The 22,365-nt window shown below is 42.0% G+C and overlaps 1 protein-coding gene and 1 long non-coding RNA gene across 2 annotated transcripts in view; one reads left to right on the top strand and one right to left on the bottom strand.

Moving 5' to 3' along the window:
- The window catches only part of LOC144698497 (uncharacterized), a 757,701-nt gene that overhangs the window by 69,764 nt on the left and 665,572 nt on the right, over positions 1-22,365 (bottom strand). The window lies entirely within an intron of this gene.
- Positions 9,888-22,365, top strand: part of LOC144697566 (uncharacterized) — a 52,646-nt gene continuing 40,168 nt past the window's right edge. Inside the window, exons 1-2 of the long non-coding RNA XR_013580389.1 lie at positions 9,888-10,089; positions 10,406-10,519. This is a non-coding gene — a long non-coding RNA (uncharacterized LOC144697566). The remainder of the gene's footprint in view (positions 10,090-10,405; positions 10,520-22,365) is intronic.

Raw genomic sequence — 22,365 nt, 5'->3', positions numbered from 1 at the left:
TCAAGTGCTAAGGAACGCAAGCTCCAACAACTCATCGACACCAACACCCATCTAGGACCATCCACCCCTGCTTGTCCCTCCGTCCCCACCTCATCTTCGAATCCCAGCCCCAGTCGTATATTCACTATACCCCCTGACCTTCCCCTCTCCGTTGCTGAACGTTCAGTGCTCAGCAAAGGACTTAGTTTCATACCCTTACGCCCTCATCTTAATGAATTACGGGCTCGGCACGATGCTGAACTCTTCTTCTGCCGTCTTCATTTCCGTGCTCACTTCTTTGGGTAGGATTCCTCTCCCCGTTCAACAGATCCTTTTACCCTCCTCCAATATTCTCCCTCCACCTGGACCCCTCCCTCTGGATTCTTACCTTCTCTTGATCTTTTCATTGAGAACTGTCGGCGTGACATTAATCGTGTCAATTTCTCTGCTCCTCTCACCCATTCTAATCTGTCTCTCTCTGAACTTACTGCACTCCGTTCTCTCAGTTCCAACCCCAACATTGTCATCAAACCCGCTGACAAGGGTGGTGCTGTTGTTGTCTGGTGCACTGACCTCTACCTCGCAGAGGCTGAGCGTCAACTCGCAGACACTTCCTCCTACCTCTCCCTGGACCATGACCCCACCACTGAACATCAAGACATTGTTTCCAGGACTGTCACTGACCTCATCTCCTCTGGAGATCTTCCTCCCACAGCTTCCAACCTGATAGTCGCCCAACCTCGGATGGCCCGCTACTACCTCCTACCCAAAATCCTCAAACAGAACTGACCCGGCAGACCGATCATGTCAGCCTGTTCCTGCCCCACGGAACTCATTTCTCGTTATCTTGACTCCCTTCTGTCTCCCCTTGTCCACTTCCCACCTACCCCTGTGATTCCTCTGACACCTTACGTCACATCAACAATTTCCAGTTCACTGGCCCCAACCGCTGCCTCTTCACCATGGACGTCCAATCCCTCTACACCTCCATCCCCCACCAGGATGGTCTGAGGGCCCTTAGTTTCTTCCTTGAACAGAGGCCCGAACAATCCCTATCTACCACTACTCTCCTCCGTCTGGCTGAACGTGTTCTCACACTGAACAATTTCTCCTTTAACTCCTCTCACTTCCTCCAAATAAAAGGTGTGGCGATGGGTACCCGCATGGGCCCCAGCTATGCCTGTCTCTTTATGGGGTATGTGGAACATTCCTTGTTCCAGTCCTACTTCGGCCCCCCTCCCACAACTCTTTCTCCGGTACATCGATGATTACTTCGGTGCTGCTTCATGCTCTCGTCGGGACCTGGAAAAATGTATTAATTTTGCTTCCAATCTCCAACCCTCCATCATTTTCACATGGTCCATCTCTGACACTTCCCTTCCCTTCCTTGACCTCTCTGTCTCAATTTCTGGTGATAGACTGTCCACCAATATCCATTACAAGCCTACCGACTCCCACAGCTACCTCGACTACAGCTCCTCACACCCCGCTTCCTGTAAGGACTCCATCCCATTCTCTCAGTTCCTTCGCCTCCGTCGCATCTGTTCTGATGATGCTACCTTCAAAAACAGTTCGTCTGACATGTCCTCCTTCTTCCTTATCGAGGTTTTCCACCCACGGTCGTTGACAGGGCCCTCAACCGTGTCTGGCCCACCTCCCGCGCATCCGCCCTCATGCCTTCTCCTCCTGCCCAGAAACATGATAGGGTCCCCCCTGTCCTCACTTATCACCCCACCAGCCTCCGCATTCAAAGGATCATCCTCCGCCATTTCCGCCAACTCCAGCATGATGCCACCACCAAACACATCGTCCGTTCACCCCCCCCTGGAGGCATTCCGTAGGGATCGTTCCCTCCGGGACACCCTGGTCCACTCCTCCATCACCCCCTACTTCTCAACCCCCACCTATGGCACCTCCCCATGCCCACGCAGAAGATGCAACACCCGCCCCCTCACTTCCGCTCTCCTCACCGTCCAAGGGCCCAAACACTCCTTTCAAGTGAAGCAGCATTTCACTTGCATTTCCCCTAACTTAGTCTACTGCATTCGTTGCTCCCAATGCGGTCTCCTCTACATTGGAGAGACCAAATGTAAACTGGGCGACCGTTTTGCGGAACACCTGCGGTCTGTCCGCAAGAAAGACCCAAACCTCCCTGTCGCTTGCCATTTTAACTCATCACCCTGCTCTCTTGCCCACGTGTCTGTCCTTGGCTTGTTGCATTGTTCCAGTGGAGCCGAACACAAACTGGAGGAACAGCACCTCATCTTCTGACTAGGCACTTCACAGCCTTCCGGACTGAATATTGAATTCAACAACTTTAGATCTTGAACTCCCTCCCCCATCACCACCCCCTTTCCGTTTCTTCCCCCTTCCTTTTGTTTTTTCCAATAATTTATATAGATTTTTCTTTTCCCACCTATTTCCATTATTTTTAAATCTATAACTGTAATGCCCTGTCAGTCTTTCCACCCCATCCCCACTAGAGCTGTAACTTGAGTGTTCTGCCATCCATTCTTAATTAGCACATTCTCTTAGATAATATCACCACCTTTTACACGTCTTTGTTCCTTTGTCTGTGACATCTTTTGATTATCTGCTCCTATCACTGCTTGCTTGTCCGTACAACCACAACACCCCCCAACTTCTTTCCCCCCACCCACCCCCCCACCCCCACCACCTTAAACCAGCTTATATTTCACCCCTCTCCTAACTTTACTCAGTTCTGCTGAAGGGTCATGAGGACTCGAAACATCAACTCTTTTCTTCTCCGCCGATGCTGCCAGACCTACTGAGTATTTCGAGGTAATTCTGTTTTTGTTCTTTTATTCTCCGCCTCTGTGTTTCTTATTCCTCAACGTCCCCCATTTGGAATTTCATGAGCTATCCTCAGAGACTCATTTCTATATCCAATTGGCATTACAATCTCATACACATCTCTCCAGCTCCCATTTGTTGAAGCACCCTCCGTTCTCTCATTAAAACACGGCCCATAACATTCTGGAACACATTTTGCCTCTGTTTCTGAGTCAGCTGTCTGAAATAAATGTTCTATTTACATATCATTTTTTCCCTGTAACTTCACCAACATCTTTGAGTTAAACACTTCAGCTCATTTCCCCTTTGTACTTTCGTCGTGAACAATGTTATCATACAACATGTTATCTAATTGGATCTCCACATTTTTCCGTGCCTTTGAATTTCCTGTTATTGTTTGAAGCTATGAGCCTGTTATCTCGTTATCACACAACCTGGAAACAATCCAGGATGCCCATTCTGCATCACCTCTGTTGAAAACGCTTTTATTGGCTGCTGCACTATCATAGGCCTCATACAAACCTGTGATCCAGCTATATCATTACACACAATAAATTGAACCCCTGCAATGGGCATTTTTCCAACACTCCAACAATCACCTCGCCTGCTTCCCAGTTACTCTTTAAATTTAACTTCAACAATGGAATAGGTTTAGCATCTCCATGCTCTCGAATAATATCTCCTGTTCCTGCAATACTCCCTCTGAAGAACAAATGTCACTATCCCAAAACATTAAGGATTCACTAGCCCTTGTGCCTCTTAAAATTCTAACATCTTTACCTACTTCTCCCAATACACATGGGACGAGTTCCCCTTCACACACAACATCTTTAAACATTTCTGCAACTTGATCGTTCGAATTCTCTTGGGTAACTTGTGAACATATTCCCACTTGTTTACATATCATCGTTTGTCCGTGATTTACGTGTACACAAACCTTGTTTTTTCCTGTTCCTGACCCTCTGAACCCACAGTACTTTTACTCCCACAGCATTTTTTGGACACATAATTCCAACAGGTTTTCCCTGCAATTTCCAGCACACAGATTTCCTATGCTCAACTTGACTACAATGAATCCAGCCCAAATTTAGAATGTTGCTTGTACCCTCAGCACCCTTCTTTTTACACTGAATTAAACGACCAGTGAATTTCCACCTACGCCTTCTCTTACCTGATGGCCCACATTTATTTCGCCTCCCCCCACTTTCTATCTTTGTCTGATTTAAAACGGTGATGAATAAATATTTAGCTCTATGGAATAACTCTTAATCTTCAGCTTTCTCTGCTGCTTGTCTTACCGTTTCAATCTATTGGTCCTCCTCATGAGTTTTCACTAGCAAACGAATTGAATCTTTAGGTTCTTCTAATAGAATTACCTCTCTAAGAGCGCAATATGTTGCTTTTTTATTTTTAATGCTCGTATCTACCGATACAAAATACATTGTTTTACTATTCCAAACCAAGTATAAGTTTCCCCGGGCTATTTTCTCACATTCTCACATTTCTGCCTGTATGCCTCAGGAACCAACTCGCATGTACTCAATATAACTTTTTTTTTTAACCACTGAATATTTCACCGACATTTCTTCTGTAAGTGAAGCATAAACCTCATGTGCTCTACCCACCAACCTGGATTGTAACAGCAATGCCTAGTTTCCCTGTGATCATTCCATCTCTTTAGCTATCCTCTTAAATTAAATGAAGAAAGCTTCCACATCCCTTTCCTCAAACTTTGGAAGAGCTTGTAAAAATATAAAAATCTCCTCAGTGCGTTTTATTCTAAAGGTTTTATTTCATCCTCAGAACTTTCCTCAGCATCCGCTGTCTCATTTTTGAAATCCAGTTTTTTAAGCCGATACTCTCAGCCTCTTTCCTTCATTCTCTCCTCCATTGCTAACTTTTCCCTCGGAGATCAAGTTTTCGCATTTCAATTTTTTGGAAATAATCTCCCTTTTTCCCTTTCTTTTTCTTCTACCTCCTGTTCCAATTTCTTTTTTATTGCATTCCCAATTTTTTTTCCTTTTCGTTTGCCTCCAATTCAGGTTTTCTCAGTTCCTTTGATTGTTCAAATTCAAGCCTCTTCATTTCTAACAGAACGGAAGGCCTCTAGCTTTGACTCACAACTGTCAGTTATCACTTCCAACACTAAGTGCTGTGCTATACTTTCAATTGTATCTGCTTCTTTAGCCCATCCAGATTGTCCCAATTGTAATTTGTCCACCAATTCCATTAACTTATGGAAACCAGCCCGAAGTTATAACGTCAACCCCCAAACATGTCTGAGCAACTGCCAAAGCCATATTGCAGCCTCACTGCTTCAAAAAAGCTCACACCAACTCATGAATCCAAAGTGCTTCTCATACTGGTAACCTGAAGATTCAGCAACTCCAACCCAATCAAAGAATTTCAAACTTATCCGGTAAAGGGCCTCCAACTGCGTTATGGCACTGCTGATGGTGAATGCTGAGCTGCTCAAATCCCAAAGGGAAACGTGAAACAATTGTCACAACTTGTTCTGCATTTTGCATACATTTCGAGTTGCATGCTTTGAATTCAGTAACAATAAGACTATCATGGCTTATATGTTTCTTACCACACTAAATTAAACCTGTATTAATTGAGAAAAACCTTTAAATACACACATAGATCAACATGTTCCTATTATGATAACTTCAATAGCCCCTAATTAATCTAACCCTAGTTGCACTTTTATTAAGGCATCAGTAAGACTCGTGGGTTTTAACATACCCAGACAATGAATCATGATACCCTGAACAATCCAATTCAAAGAGAGTTTCCTTACATTCAGTTCTTTGTAGACAGCATGTTGAGGCGTAGATGTTGATGGTTTCTCACATTCATTAGATCTTAAATTGACTACCCTTACACACAACCGTCGCTCCTTTACACATAGTTTCCCTATTGAATGGAAACTCCCATTGTTTCACTATGCCTTTGGGCTTTACTTCCCTAATCATAACAAAATTTCTCATAATACTTATTTTACCAGTAATCTGTGGGGAAAATAAATACACTTTTTCTGAGCTTCACCTGGTTAGGTGACACGTTTCACCTCATTCCTTCGAAAATAATCTAGCCTGGTTTATTTAAAAATGCAAATGTTCCCTTTACCTCTTAGATCTAGCTACTTAACATTGCAACCCTAACTTGTTTCCTGACAGAGCAAAGCCTTCAGACCAGCTGCCTTTAACTCAATTAAGTCACACACAGACACACACACACACACAGACAAATATAGACACACATGTTAGCATTTTTACAATAAATGCCATTAACATTATTATAACTCCATTACAATACAAATAAATAAGTTCTATAAGATTGGAAAGAGTTTCATTGATCTGTTTAGGTGATTGGTTGGCAGTGGAAGACTGACATTATGGATAATAGCGTGTTATCTCATTGGAAGGAAGTGACTAATGAACTTAAGTGAGATTTGGAATTCTGAAAGAAAATAAGTGCGAATCACTTATATAAATGTTCCCATGGAAAACAGTTTTGTTGCACAGAGCAGCGTACAGTTACAAAGAGACAGTGATAGGTTAAGGGAGCTAGTGAAACTGTGACATATGCGTTTCAATGGAGGCATATGAGAGTTCCTTAATTCTCGATCTTAAACTGAAATGTTTGCGCATGGTTGGACAGGTGGAAATATAGGAATGTTGCAGTTGCAAAGAAATTTTAATGATCTTCACATGCAATTCAATTAAATGTAGGAGTTGTGCGCAAAGGATAATTATACATCTCAACATAATGTTTCCGTTACAGCTAGGGGGTATAAAATAGAAGGGAGGATGTCTTACTACATCGACGCTTAACCGTACTTAATATACACCTGGGATACTGTCTATAGGTCTGGGCAGAGTAACGTACAAAGAAGTGACTGACATTGGAATCTTTATCTCTCAGATTCAGCAGAATGTTTACCAACGTTCCGATGTTTAGAATATGAGCAGAGATGATACAAATCAGATTTGTCTTCTCAGGAATATAAAAATCAAGGGGTGATTTGATTGATGGTTTGGTATTTGAAAAGAATGGAACACTATAGAGGACTTGTTTTCACTGAATTGGGCGCTTCAGACACGTTGCTGAAATCTTAACCTCAGAGGTGGGATGTTCAGTCGAGATGGGAGCATTTTTTAACATGAGTCAGAACTTAGGAACATTGGAAATAGGAGCAGCAGTAGGCTATTCGGCCCCTCAAGCCTGCATAGCCCTTCAATTAGATGATGGCTGATCTTCCACCAAATGGCCACTTTCCTGCTCTATCCTCATATACCTCGTTGTCTCCATATCTAAAAACTTATCGATCTCTTTCTTGAACAGGCTCAATGAATCAGCATCCACATCCCTCTGTGGCAGAGAATTCCAAACTTTTACCGACCTCTGAATAAAGAAATTACTCCTCATCTCAGTCTTAAATGGCCTCCCCTTATTCTGCAACTATGTCACCTGATTCTAGACCCCGCATTCTTCTAAACTCCAGAGAACACAGGGCCAGTTTCCCCAATCTCCCCGCATAGGACAGTCTCGACAGTACAGGAGTCAGTCGGGTAAAGCTTCGTTGCTCTCACTTTATGGCCAGTGTACCCTTACTCACGTAAGGAGACTACAACTTTCACAATGCTGCAGGTGTGATATCAACAAGGCTCTATACAATTGCAAGCAAGACATCTTTACTCAAGTCCTCAAATCCGCTTGCAATGAAGGCCAACATGGAATTTGCCCAGCTAACTGCTTGCCACACCTCTATTTTATCTTTCAGTGACTCATGAACAAGGACACCCCGGTCCCTTTGGACATCAACAGTTCACAATGTCTCACCATTTAGCACATACTTCGCATTCCTGTTTCCCTCCTATCGAAAGATGGTGAACTTTACATTTGTACGCACATTACATTCCATCTGCCATGCCCTTGCCTATTCTCTTTGCCTGCGTAAACCCCCTTGAATCCTCTTTGCAGCCTCCTTACAACTCGCAGTTCTGGGCCTATAACAAATTTGAAAATGTGATGTTTGCTCCTCACATCTAAATCATTGACATAGATTGTGAATAGCTGAGCCTGAAACCCTGATACATGTAATACTTCACTAGTCACAGCCTGAAAACTTTAGAATGACCCGTTTACTCCTGCTCTCTGACTTCCGTCTGGTAAGAAATTCTAAATCCATGCTAGCTTATTACCCACAATTCTACGCGTTCTCATTGTGCTTAAAAACCTCTTGTGCAGGACCTTATCGAAAAGCATCTGAAAATCCGAATACATTGCATTAACTGGTTCCCCAACATCTATTCCACTAGTTACAGCCTCCAAGAATTCCAATATGTTTGTCAAACATGCTTTCCCGTCCATAAACCCATGTTGACTCTTCCACATCCTAACATTGTTCTCTAATTGTTCTGGTATCGCATGCTTTTTAAATACATTCTCGCAATTTCCCGACTACTACTGTCAGGCTAATGATGGTCGTGGGTGGTAGAACACCTCTATCCCACAAAATATTGCTTCAATATTAGTTCATTAAAGGGTCGATGAAGTTAAGATAATGGTCTACTGTCATCACAGTTAATATTTCAACAGGTTTGTTGAGCTTCATGTTCTCTTCCTGTTTCTCTGTCCCTGTGCATCAACCAAAACTTAAACCACACAATCACACTCTTTCCCAACAGCCCTCTATCAATCTTTTACAAATCGCATTGGCTTACCTTCTCTTCATAGTCCTGTAACAATCCAAAGTTGGACATATTTTACATCCCCCTCGATTACTTCAAATCAGTGACAAACTAATTCATCCAATACAACTTTACCCCATAGTTTGGTATCATTCTTACACTATTGCCACGACCCAGCCCTTTTCTTGTGGCCCTGGTTCAATCCGAAGCCAACCCCACAGACTTTGCCTCGCCTAGTAATCCTGTCTCAACTAATAACTAAATACGCTGTCTCGCTCTCTCACCCTGCCCCTCATTGTGGATATAAACAGACTGATGAAGTTTTAGAATTCATCTTCAATTCTTTTGCAGTTTGGAACACAGTGTTGATCTTAAAAAAGGCTTTAAATGCATAGAAATTTAAGGAGTTTCAAATAACACGAACGTTCAGCTGAATGGCCAACGGAAAGAAAAGTAACCTCAAATTTAGCCATTAAGCAACTTAACATTAATTATTACAGAAAAATGCTAAGCTCAACAAATTACTTCAAGGCAAGTAAATGTTCACACTGAAGATGATGAATGCAGGTTCAGACATGGTACATGCAAAATTGGAAACCGCTTCTCGCAATTATGGCAAGGAACAATTGCACACTGATGTTTTGTGACATTCATGTGAAGTCGAAACCACCAATTTAGTTTTAGATGAATGAATCTATTATGGATCACAAATTCACAATCATGGCAAAGAAAGGCTTAAAACACTTGAATGACGTCCTGCCCTCTAATATGTTAAATGAAACCAATAGGTGATCAGAGGAAATTGGCCATAGCCTTTTTCCAAGGCATGAGCGGGGGAATCTCATCGGGACGCAGATCTAATTCATCTGTCGTCATCATGAACAATAGATCATTGGAATCAAGGAGAATTGTCTCCACTGTGTTGGTGCGCAGATAATGTTCAAGTACTTTAAGCCTTGAGCCTCAATTAATGCATGAATACATTGCGATGCCTATGGGAATATCTTGGGGGAGATTTTTGGCTCAACAGCATCATCGTTACTTATAGCAGCAAGGAAAATCCGGCGATGACATTTGCCCTTTGGAAAAAAAATTCGGACTAATTTTTGGTTCATTAGTTCAAATGAACTTGATATGGGCGGAATCAATGGTGGAAGTTCCATCTTGCAAGATTGACCAGGTGAAGTTTGATGTCCAGGTTTTACAGACAAATCAGGGACATAATAATATTTAACCTGCAGTAATATATCCTCAAGGCAGAAAGATGCTGAAGGTAATTATCAGGCAGCCAGGGAGAAGGTCTGGTTGACTTGAGAGCGGAAGTGATGACCTGCGAAGGGTCACATTGCCTTTGATTGGCTTTGATTTGTGTGTTCATTTTCAAAGACACAGAGTAACGCGGTAGAGAGCTGAGGCTGCAGAAATATCACCATGGTAACCTGTCTGTATACACAATGGTAACAATCAGGAAACGGATACACGCACAGGCAACATTAACTTACACGGACTGCGTGCGCGCCCTTGCTTCACCGACTGCGCTGCAGCAGCTTTTTCCACAGTCCGTTGAGAAATAAAAATTGGATGCGTGAGTTCGAAGGTGAGGAAGCTTTTCATCTATTTTGTTGCTGCATTTTTCATGGACTGGGGTGTGCGTCCTTGGTCAGCGGAGTGATGTTATTTTATGTCAGTCCTTAAATTGGTCTTCATCGAACGATCCTTGGCGCCCTCCAGGGAATAGAGATATAGTCCATTGTTTTTGTCTGTCATCAGGTTCGGCTATATGCCTCAAAGGAATGTGGGAACATAGTGAGCGTCCTGGGTTTGCGGCAGACAATGACAATACGTGATATAAATTCAATTTTATGTAAATTTGATGAGCATAGTGAGTAATTATTTTCGTGCTATGCATTTAGAATGAAGAGAAAAAAATGCACCCGAAGAGATTGGGCAATGATAACCACAGAAGAGGCAGGACTGATGTGAAGACCGAAGTCACCCAAATATAGAACAACGTGGAAAACCCAGGGGTAAGATGACGTTTTATGAATGAAAGACAAAGGCACACACGCGGCAGGACAAGGACACCGCGTGGTCGATGAAAAGCTCTGGAGCGCCACCATGTGGCCAGGCGAATAATAAACAAATTGTGTTGCAGCAGCATAATTTAATGGGTCACTTCTTGTGCTCAGGAGGAGGCTCAGCAAGTTATGCATATTGAACCACGAGGTGAAAAGGCGGTTGAGACGTATTGAGAAATTGGGCCAAACTGTGGCAGCTGTAGTTATATATCAGGAAGCGTGATAGTATCCATTGTGGACTGAATCGAACATTTCTTAAAACTGACATACTAGGAACCATAGAAGGGGAAAGTAATGGAGGTGATCATGAACACAAATCAATAAAAGATAGGGGCAGTCCCAATCGGCGATCAATCAGCAAAAATGGACGTTTGTCTTTAGTTCAGTTTGTTTGAAATACAAACGAGAGGAAATTGCTTTAATTGTATAGAGCTTTGCTCAGACCCACATGGACTTGTGCGTTGATTTATGGTCAGAGCATCTCTATTGGCGTGGGAAGTATACCATACAGGTTTGGCAAAAAATAGTCACCAGAGCTTCGAGACATAAATTACGAGAGAAAGTTGAAAATGCTTTGGCTGTATTTCGCCAATTTCAGAAAGATGGATAGTGGTCTAATCGAAGTGATTAAATGATAAAGTATTTGATGGAATAGGTATGCTGAAACTATTTGTCCGCCTAGGTGAAGCCGCAACACGGCGGCACCGTCATACATATGGAGTTAGGCCATTCAGCAATAAATTGGAAAAATGTGTCTAGATAATTATTTGCTTACATTATCAGGGTATAGACATCTAAAGCAGGTAAATGCAGGTGAAATACAGAACATGTATTGAATGGAGAAAAAGGGCTATGCAATCTGAATAGCTTTTTCCCGTTCCTATGCTCCAATATTATTGCAATTGCGGTAATTGGTCATTAGATGGCTCCTAACGCTGTTATATCAAATGAAGCTTCTTGACACAAGTGCATCAAGAACGGTAGATCACAAATACAGTTCTGGCAACACAGGACACATGATCCCTTCTGTTCCTCTTCCGCTTAATTTGATTTGGTTTATTTTTCTTTCTAAATGCCATACATCAAAAGTCAGTTGGAGAATAATAGCTTAAGACGTTCTCCCAAATTGCATTTCATTGGTATTTTGTTGTCGTGTTAACCTTTCCATTTGAAACGTGTGCTTTAAACTAGCTCAGGTATTAAGCTTTGGAAGTTTCTTTGGTAGTATTTCAGGTAATCTGACCGTTAAGAAGCACGTGAGTGAAAAGAAACAGGCTAATGTATTCTGAGGATGAAATATATCAACAACATCTTTCTGTACCAAGGCTGGAATTGCATCGCCTTCAGATTTTAGACTTGACTTTACACCTTTAATTGTTTTCTGGAACTTTATTTACTCCATAGGGTACTAACTTACCGGTGTTTTCTCAGCACGTATTGAAATGCAAATTCATTGACATGTGAGCCGAATAATTGTCAACTGGGCTGTGCTTGCACCAATATAGCTCTCAAGCACAATTCCTCTAAAACAGTGAAACCACTGCATGCAGGGAATTTCATTGCAACATGCTCTGGCCCGACCGGCATAACATCAGACGTTCGGTCAAAGTTAGAAAACCAGGAGTAGCTCCAAGCAAGCCTCTGTTCCGAGATCGGGTCCTGCTGTCTTGAATTCTTCGTGTGGGACTTGGTTCTTAGACATACTGTGGACACACTCTGGTGTCTGCTTAATATTTGATCATTGGTACCGCTTCTAAACAGGTTACAAATTAGATACGAATCTCCTAGATATTTTTCCAATCTTTCTTGAGAAAGCCTAACACGTGACTGACTAATGTCAGTGTTACATCATCATCTACGTCATACATCAGCGTGTTTGAAGGAGTGTCTGAGTTCTTTCCATTTGTTTTTACAGAGTAAGAAGAGGAGGGAAGGAACACTTGATTGTTTAAAATTGAAAATGAACAGGCAATAGATAAGCTTATTTAAGAATTATAAGTTAACAGCACCTGATGCGATGTGTCTAAGAACATTGAGAGAAACAAAGGTGGAAGTTGCGGAGGTACTTGTCATAAATTTTCAACCCCCCTTCGTGCCAGATTACTTGAGAATTGTAAAAAGCATTACCTTGTTTGGAATATGGACAAACCTAGCAATAACAGGCCAGTCAATTTAAGTTAAATGACGGGAGGATTTTAGATACTTCGATTCAGGAGAAATTTAACAGTCATTTGGACAAATGTGTTTTATTAAGCAGAGCCAGTATGGATTTGTTTAATTAACTTATTTGAGTTTTTTGTGAGGTAGCAGAGAGGGTAGATGAGGATAATATGATTTATGTGGTGGACATGACCCTCCAAAATGCTTTTGATAAAGTGCCACACAGCAGACAAGTGAGCAAAGTTAGAGCTGATGGAGTAAAATTAACAATAACAACATGAATACGAAATTGGCTGTGTGAAAGGAAAAAGACAGCAGTCTGCGTTAGTGCCCCCACTCTCTCCAATGTATTTTAATCGCCTAAAAATTGGCTAATAGAGCACAGTTCCAAACTTTGCGGATGACACAAAACCTGGAAGCATTCTAAATTATGAGGTGATTTGTATTAAACTTCAAAGGGCTTACACAGGTTCGTGCAATTCCCAGACAAGTGGCAGATGCGATATTGCAGAGAATTTTGGAATGACGAATTTTGGTTGGAAGAACTAGGAAAGGCCATACAAATTAAGAAGCAGAAGATCCTTGGAACACATGTGCTCTAATCTTTGACGTAGATAGGACAGGTTGAGAGTGTGTTTAATAAAGCATACAGGATCCTGAACATCATCAATAGGGACATAGTGTACAACAACACGAAACTTAGTGTATCCTGTGTAAAACTTTGGTTTGGCCTCAGCTAAAGTACTGCATCCAGTAATGGGCACCACAATTAATGAAAAATGTAAAGGCATTGGAGAGGATTCAGAAAACATTTTGAGAATGTAGCCAGTCATAAAGAAATGTCATTTACGTAGGGAGACTTCAGAAAGTGGTGGTATTGTTCGTGAAGAGAAGGTTTTGCGGCAATTTTATGGAGGTTTACAGAATCGTGAGTGTTCGAGATAGGGTAGACTAGGAGGAGCAGCTCGATTGTTGACGGGATCGAGAAACTGAGGGCACTTAATGAAGATAATTGGCTAACAAAGCAATGGCGCCATGAGGAAGTTTGTTTTCACAAAGTGTGGCCTTAGGGTCTGTAATATCCTGTCTGAGAGTGAGATAGATGCAATAATAATTCTCCCTTTCAAACGAGAATGATCCAATTGTTATGTTGCGGGAAACATGCATGCACTCGGATGAAAGGAAGAGGAGCTGTACTCGCTCAATGGTTCATGCAGAGGGCCTGTGTGGGCATGAGAGGCCGGAGGGCCCCTTTCTATGCAGTAACCATTCTGTGATACCATGAATTTATTTAACATCTTTATTCATTCCGCTTATGTCAGGTGTGTGTCATTGGAAGTTGTGAACTGTGATATCAGTGCAGCAATAGTTTGGTGTGACATCCTTTGAATGTTGTTCTAAGGGAGACAGAACCTGTTTACAGGAAATGGCTTAAGGTTTGAAATCAGAGGACAAAGGAACCTCACACAAAAGAGCTAAACAGTTGCAGTAGAATATCACAAACAGTAGCTCCCAATCTGTTGTTCTGCCTACGACAGCGATCAAGAACGCAGGAGATAGGAAAAAGGGCTGACCATACCTCCCGTCGACCCTGCTCCGCAATTCAGTAAGATAATGACAGATATTTGGATTCAACTCCACCTTCCTGCCCATTGCCTAGATCCCTCAATCTCCAGAGAGACCAACAATTTTTATATACTAGCCATAAATATGTGCAACTATGGTGAATTAACGAAACTCTCATGTGGACAGTTCCCAAGATTGAGAAATATTTGAATGGATAAAGTTCTCTTCATTTACATATTAAACCATCACTCCTTATCCAGTGATTATGCCAACACGATTTAGATTCCCCAATCAGCTGAAACAATCTCTATACTTTTAGTATATCCTAAGTTTAAATGAGATCACCCCATGCTCTTCAAAACTCAGAGAACAAAGGCTCAATTTACTGGAATTATTTTCAGAGGACAACCCTGGCATTTCGGGGGCCCATTTTAGTTAACATTTGTTGTACTGCCTCCAATGCTGGGATATCCTTCCGTAAATATGGAGACGAAAAATTCACACAGTATTCCAGGTATGGTGTCAAGAACACGCGGTGCAGTTGTAGCAAGACTTCTTTTTTCATGTATTTCAATCCTTTGCAAGCAAGATAAACGTGCCATTTGTCTTCCTAATTGCTTGATACAGCTAAACTAGAACTTCCTGTGTTCCTTGTGGGAGCACAACCAATTATTTCTGCACCTCAAAATGTACAGGGTTCACGCCGTAAAAAAAAACTCTGCTTTAATACCTTACAACCCTCGCATTCAGCACGTTATTCTCCATCTGCTATCTTGTTGTGCACTCACTTACCCTGTTTAAATCTCTTTACAGTCTCCCCGTGACCTCCTCATAGCTTATATTTCCACCTGGGTTTGTATGGTAAGCAAACGTAGATGCATTATTCACTGTCACTGCCCACATTATTAAAACAGGTTGTAAAAAGCTGAGACATCAGCAATGATCCTTGCAGCAATCCACGAGGCACAACCTGCCAAATTGTAATTGCTCCATTTATGCCTACTGACTGCTTTTCGCCATTAACAAATCTTCTATACGTTGTAAAATATTACAGCAAACTCCAATTGTGCTTTTCGTGCATATTATTCTTTTGTGCGGCACGTTATATAAGTTCTTTTGAAATTCCTAGTGTGCTACGCTTATTGGCTCTCCTTTATTTATATTTCCTTGTTACTAGATTTCAGCACTTCCCCAGTGTATTATTACCTTATATTAATTTGCCTGTCGTCCCCTGTTTTCTCACTACATCATTTTTTGAAAATCACTGCTGCATTTGCTATGTTCCAATATGTTGGAATCGTTCCTGGATCTCTGGAGCTATGAAAACTCATAGTTCAAGGGGAGGCAATGGCGTAGTAGTATAGTTACTGCACCATTAATTCCGAGATTTAGGATAATGCTCTGTGGACCCGAGCTTGACTCCTGGCACGGCAGATGGTGAGATTTGAATTCAACGCAAAACCTGGAATTAGAAGTCTAATGAAACCTTAATGAACCGGATTGTTGCAAAAACCCATCTGGTTTATTAATGTCCGCAAGAGAAGAACGTTTGCTGTCCCACAGGTGACTCCAGATCCACGGAAATATGACTGACTTTTAACTTCGCACTGAAAGAGCATGCCTCCCAGTTGTATCAAACAGCTACAAAGACCAAACAGAAATGAAACCAAACGGACCACTCAGCATCGATCTCGGCTCAGCACCGGAAACAACAATGGCAAACTCAGCCGTGTGGACCCTGCAAAGTCCTCCTTACTAATATCTTGGGGCTGGAGCCTAAATTGGGAGAGCTGTCTCAGAGACTAGTTAAGCAGCAGCCTGACATAATCAATCTCACAGAATCATATATTACAGACAATATCCTAGACATCACCATCACCATCCCTGGATATGTCATGTCCCACCGCAGGACAGGCCCAGCAGAGCTGGTGGCTCAGTGGTATGCAGTCAGGAGGGAGCTGTCTCGGAGTCTGCAACATCGACTCCACACCCCATGAGTTCTCATGGCATCAGGTCAAACATGGGCAAGGAAGTGTCCTGCTGATGAATCAGTGCTTCCCCCATGTTGAGCACAACTTGGACGAAGAACTGAGGGTTGCAAGGGCGCGAAATGTAGTCTGGGAGGTGGGCTTCAATGTCTATAACCAAGAGTGTGGAAGTAGCACCACTTTTGACTGAGCTAGCCGAGTCTTAAAATACATAACTGCTAGACTGGGAGTGCGACAGGTGATGCGGGAACCAACAAGAGGGAAAAATATAACTGACTTCATCCTCACCAACCTGCCTGCCACAGATGCGGTGTCTGTAGGAGCGACCACCGCAGTCGTTGTGGAGATGAAGCCCCTCTTTCACATTGATGATACCCGCTGTTGTGGTCTCTGACAAACGGACCACAGGAGTCTCAGGTACAGGTCACGATCGTTTTTTCGAGCAATTGCCAGGAGAGAACCATCCCAATACAGCTTGAAATAGAACTCTGCAAACTTCAAGTGTTCACCATATTTATTTATATTGATCACGTACAAGAACAGCTTCCAGATTCCGATCTCGTCAACAAATAGGTTTACATTAAACAGACATCTCTCTAGTAACAAAGGTACCAACTTATTGGCATCATCTGTTCATATTTTCACCCCCAGCGGTGACCTTCCCTCCCATCCCTACTAGGACCATCTGTTCTTTCCCTATCTGCTATAATCAAACCCAATCTTGGTTGTTTTTCAACCTAAGGCTTCGGTCTGACTCCTAAGACACCCAATGTAACAATTTGCATTCCTCTCTGTTCGGCCTGGCCTTGCTGATGGTCACAGGCTCTGAGGGTGTGCAAGTTTCAGATTCCTCTCTGTCCAGCCTGGCCTTTAACTATACTTGCAGGCACTGGCTGCTTGGATATTTTAAGTAGTCCACTCCCTTTCAATAAGTTCTTAATGTACCCCTATATTCCGCCCTTACACTTCTCCCTTTTGGCCCTTGGCCTAGCCCAAGGTAGCCAACTACAGTGGTACTGTCCGTCCCTTTACGTACCGCCACCCATTGATACTGGCCAGTTATCCAGCTTTGGTGCGTTAAAAGTACTGCTCAGACCATCTGGTCCTTTAATTTAAACCTCTGACTTGCCAAATTCATTCTCCTCCTGTTAAAACTCCCCCAGCGCCACATTTTTTGTGACTTCCGGATGCGATGAATCAAGTGTGTTAGATAGATAAATAATATCAGTTGAAGTATAACTAGGGTATGGGAGATAATCCGAATCCAGGGGCGCATCTGTACATTTGAGCCCCAGTTCCACCACCACTATGTCGAGAAACCTATTTGCTCGATATCCTCTTTTAAGGCTCTAACCTGTTGTTGCAATGCATTGTAAGTTCGGTATATCTGCTGAGCCTGTCTCCGAATCGTGGTTAGGCGCTCGGGTAATAAGGGAATTTCACTGGTTCAAATACTAACAGGTTGTCCTTAAGGTTTTCCTTGACCTGAATAGTAGTCGTTCCTCTGTTGTATATTTCGACCAGTTCCACCTTCCCTACCCTTGCTGGCGCCTGTGGGTGTAGGCACACTGAATGATTATGGATGGGGCATATCTGGCTGTTCCCGTTTTGGAACTTTTGCTGCCACATGGTAATACAATATCTCCCATTCCCCGTGTATGCAACATGGGTCAGTACTATTGCAGCCCATATATTTTCCATTGTACAGTTTGCTGCTGCTTTAAATCCACTTAGCTTCACCTGTCTCATATATTGAGTGTGCATACTACTGCGGTGGCCTCTATCCTACACTCTTCTAATGTGGTGCTAACTATATTCCCTTCTATGTCTACTGCATATGGTGGAATGTCATGATACCTAATATAATAATCCTTCCATATAACCCCAATATGTTCTACTTTATATAATGTCCTGCGGGTGTTGACATAGGTATGACAGGTATTAATAATACAATGCCTATTAGCATATTACTGTCCACTATATATTCAACATTCATTCTCTCTATGCGTGTTAAAAGTCTGAGCTGGCAACTGGCCAAGTCATGCTCCTTGTGGCATGAAAGAATACATAAATGTTCATTAGTTACCCATAAAGGTACTACCCTTTCATTAATCTGTCTTAAATTTTCTCGGGCTTGTTCCAGTGCCCAAGATCCATAGGTGCTGCAAACATCATTTCTCCTCGCTTTGTCTGAAATATTTTTCTCTATTTCCATAAGATTGTTGATAGTACCCGCATGACTTTCGAGTATGGCAGCCACGCTGCGGAATAACCGTGTCATGTCCTGGTCTGTGTTTAATTGGGTATTATGAATTCCTGCCCCACTCTGGAATTTCCTCCGCTTAAAGCTCAGGGTCCATCCTTCTGGTCAACAGTTGCTCGGTTCTGAATCAACCACTGATGTCCCTACATTGAATATCGTAGGGACATTATTTATCAGGCTACGATTAATGCGATTCTTTCCCAAGCCTGATAGCGTCCCGCCATTGAACTGAGATGCTTCAGTCATCATGGGGCCCACTAGAGCTGAATATAGTCCTCGAATATGGGTTAAGCACCACGGGGGCGGGGAAATCCCGGATATGTTCATGACTACAGGTGGTGTACATTATCATACAAAACTTCTGATTAACCAGTACCAGACCATTTGTTGGTCCTGGATGCATAGTCGGACAAGGTGGGTCAGTCGGTGCGGTTTGAGAGGTTTCAATTATCTCTACTTGGACTGTGGAAGTATATGTGGGAGGTGGCTGGGTAGTGGTACTAATCTTCTCTTTTGGGTGTACATCCCACGCCCGATCTGAAGCAAACCCTTACTACAATTCAAAAACACTTGCTCTCCTAATGTTACATTTATGATTCCCCGTTGCGTGTCGCATTCGGCACTATCCGTGCTGTACCAAAGTTCCTCCTGCGGTGCGGGATGAGCAGTGATGATCCCCGATCTTGTTGCCAGTACTGACACGTCCATGGCCAGGATCGTAGGTCTGTGGAGACATGAAGATCTGCTCCCGTTCTCCGGGTTACCGCTTGGTTAATTGTCATGTATCTTTAACTGTGTGTAATGCCTCCATTTATGTCTCGTTCTCATATCTACAAGTGCGCATGCATCAACTGTCATAATTACCTCATATGGTCCATGCCTGTTCGCTCTGGGCTCATCTTGACCATCACCTTATTCCCCACTTGGTCCATTGTTACTCTTTGGATTTGCCTGTTTCAATGTCCTTAATCACCTGTCGGTCTCTGACTTCCTTCTTTAAATCATGCAATTGCTTACTTATTTCCCTCACATAGTCTTGCATCCTTCCATTTAGTGGTTCTACATCTCCCAATCCTACTATAATTCCCTCGTGTAACTGCATTGCTCTCCTTGTCGTTATTTTAAATGGGATGAACCCGGCAGTACTGCTTGTGGTAGCCGTAAGGCGCATTAGAATATTGGGCTGTTCCCTGTCTCTTGAATTGCTTTTGTGATTGATGTTTTTTTAAAGTTCAGTTCACCCTTTCCACCATCCCCGAGCTCTGTGGCTGGTAGGGAATGTGAAATGTCTGTTTATATTTAAATATATACATTTCTTTAATAACTCTTCCTGAGAAATGAGTTCCCTGATCTGAATCCATCTGGATAGGCACCCTCTACTCCAACCAATCTACTGTCTCCTGCTGCTGTCCCACGTCGGACCTCAATTCCTTAAACTGCCTACACAACTCTACAGTGCACCTTCTTATCCTATCTTTCAATGGCCCAGTATCTTCACTTCCAGTGACTGTTCTCTCTGGGAGCCGCTTAACTGCCTGTCATCATAGTGTTAATCCTGTGTTCTTACTTTTTGTAGTTCGCAGGCACATTAATACAATTATTAATACATCTATTTCGCCTTTTAACAGCTTTCCCTTTACTTGTATCCTTGTTGTATATTGTTGTTAAGTATTATTTCTTCTTACATTTCAATTCCTGAATTACAGATTCCACATAGTTTTACCTCTAAGTTTTTTTCCCCTGACCATGATCATCCTAAGATTCTCTTGATGTCAGTTTCTCTATTTTTTTGATCGTTTATAATGTTTCCTTGCTCTTTAGCCCGTATTAACTATTCCATGTCACCGAGGATCATCTCTGTCTCTAGATCTTTGCTTCTCTCCCCCTGTGCGTTTCCAATGTCTCAGTTGATGGTCAGATTATCAAATTCAGTTCCCTTAAAACAGTTTGTATATAGTGTTCTCTTTCCCTAACTATTTCTCATACTTGCCTCATAACATTTTACACATGCAACTGCTGCCATCTTATCTTGTTCATGTTGCCTGGAGAGACTTTAAAATAAATAAAATATAACAGTTTTAAAAACAGAAATCAGTCATTGATATGTTCCTTATCTTCTTCTCAAACAACATTTTATTGTCTTAAAAGTAACTCACTAAATTTTGTCTGACCCGTTTCTTAGAATTATTCCAGATTCATTAACTCAGTCAAAAATTGGATTTCTGCCAAACTTTGTAAAGGTCTTGAGCTTAGATTCATATGTTGGGAACAGACTTACAGATACAAAAGCTTACAGCATTTGAATTAGTGTCAATTGTAGTCAAACCTTTTAAAATGAAAATTCCCTTTTGAGAAATTATCAGGAACCAAACCTCAACATTTTAAACTTTGTAAGAAATGTAATTTACGCTATCAAAATTAAAACTACCTCTCTCTTATGCGTATTGATTTGTATCCAAGTTATAATTCCCGTATGTTTATCGACACATTCTTTACCTTTGGATAGCATCCTCGTTATTCGAAGTGACCTGTTAAATTACACTGCACTTTACATCTCAAGCCATGTCCCAACTTCAAATAACAGTGCTGTTGGCATGCAGATTTCCTTTCATATTAAATTCATCTCTTCAAAGGAAAACCCCTTTTATCCATTGGAACCACTTAGACCGTGTGTTTATGCATTTTTGTTTTCCTAGAATTCCTTGAACTTCAGGTAACCTTTTCTTCCTTCAGAATTTTAGAATACGAACTCTTATCAGTTAATGCAACTCGTCTGTATCAATCCCAATCAACTTGGAAGCTGGTGATGCTAGTCTGCAAGGGGGTTTTAGATACAAAGATTGGCTCATCAAACCCTGCCTAGCTTCATGATACCTTCAAATTGCGATCCTTTTTGCCAGAAACTCAACTCAATCCTTATACTCAAAACTTTGGAATATTTTAGTGTACCTTTCCTTTAATCTAACATGGACATTTCAACCCTAAAGTGCTGAGCTACACATAAAAATGACAATTTACGGAAGAAAACACATTAAAGCTCACATATGTGAGAAGCACAGATATGGAGGCAAATTTCTGCTTGTAAGAACAAGAGGGCAATTATAGTAGGAGACTTCACCTATCCTAATATCAACTGAGATTCAAACAACATATGGGGCACTGAGGGAGAAATATTCAGGCAGTGTGTCCAGGAAAGTTTTTTCAACCAATCAGTGACAAACCCAACGAGAGGAGATGCAATTCTAGAACTTCTCTTGGGGAACGAAGACAGGCAAGTTGGTGATGTGACAGTTGGCAACAGTATTGGGGACAGTGATCACAATTCAGTTAGATTTAGCATTACCATGGTAAAGGACAGAGATAAGACAGGAGTAAAAGGCTTGAACTGGTGGAAGGCAAATTTTGCAGAAATGAGAAGGGACTTGTCTGAGGTGGACTGGACAGCAATGCTGGAGGATAAAACAGTGGCAAACCAGTGGGAAGCACTAAAAAGCGAGATCCTAATTGTACAAAGTAGACATGTCCCCGCCAAAAATAAGAGTGGTACTGCTCAATCTAAACCTCCCTGGTTGTCTAGAGGAATACAGGGGAAGATCAAACATAAAAAGAAAGCGTACAATAGGCACTGCAGATAGCGTACACGAATATAGGAAATGCAGGGACGAAGTAAAAAAGGAAATAAGGAAATCAAAGATAGGGCATGAAAAAAGATTAGCAAGTAAAGTTAAAGATAACCCAAAGATGTTTTACCAATACATTATTAGTTAAGGAAAAAGTGGGACCTATCAGAGATGAAGATGGAAACTTCTGTGCAGATG

Source organism: Cetorhinus maximus, chromosome 23 (genome assembly GCF_964194155.1).
Source record: "Cetorhinus maximus chromosome 23, sCetMax3.hap1.1, whole genome shotgun sequence".
Lineage (NCBI taxonomy): Eukaryota > Metazoa > Chordata > Chondrichthyes > Lamniformes > Cetorhinidae > Cetorhinus > Cetorhinus maximus.
Note: the sequence above shows the minus strand (reverse complement) of the source record. Positions and strands in the feature narration are given on the sequence as shown.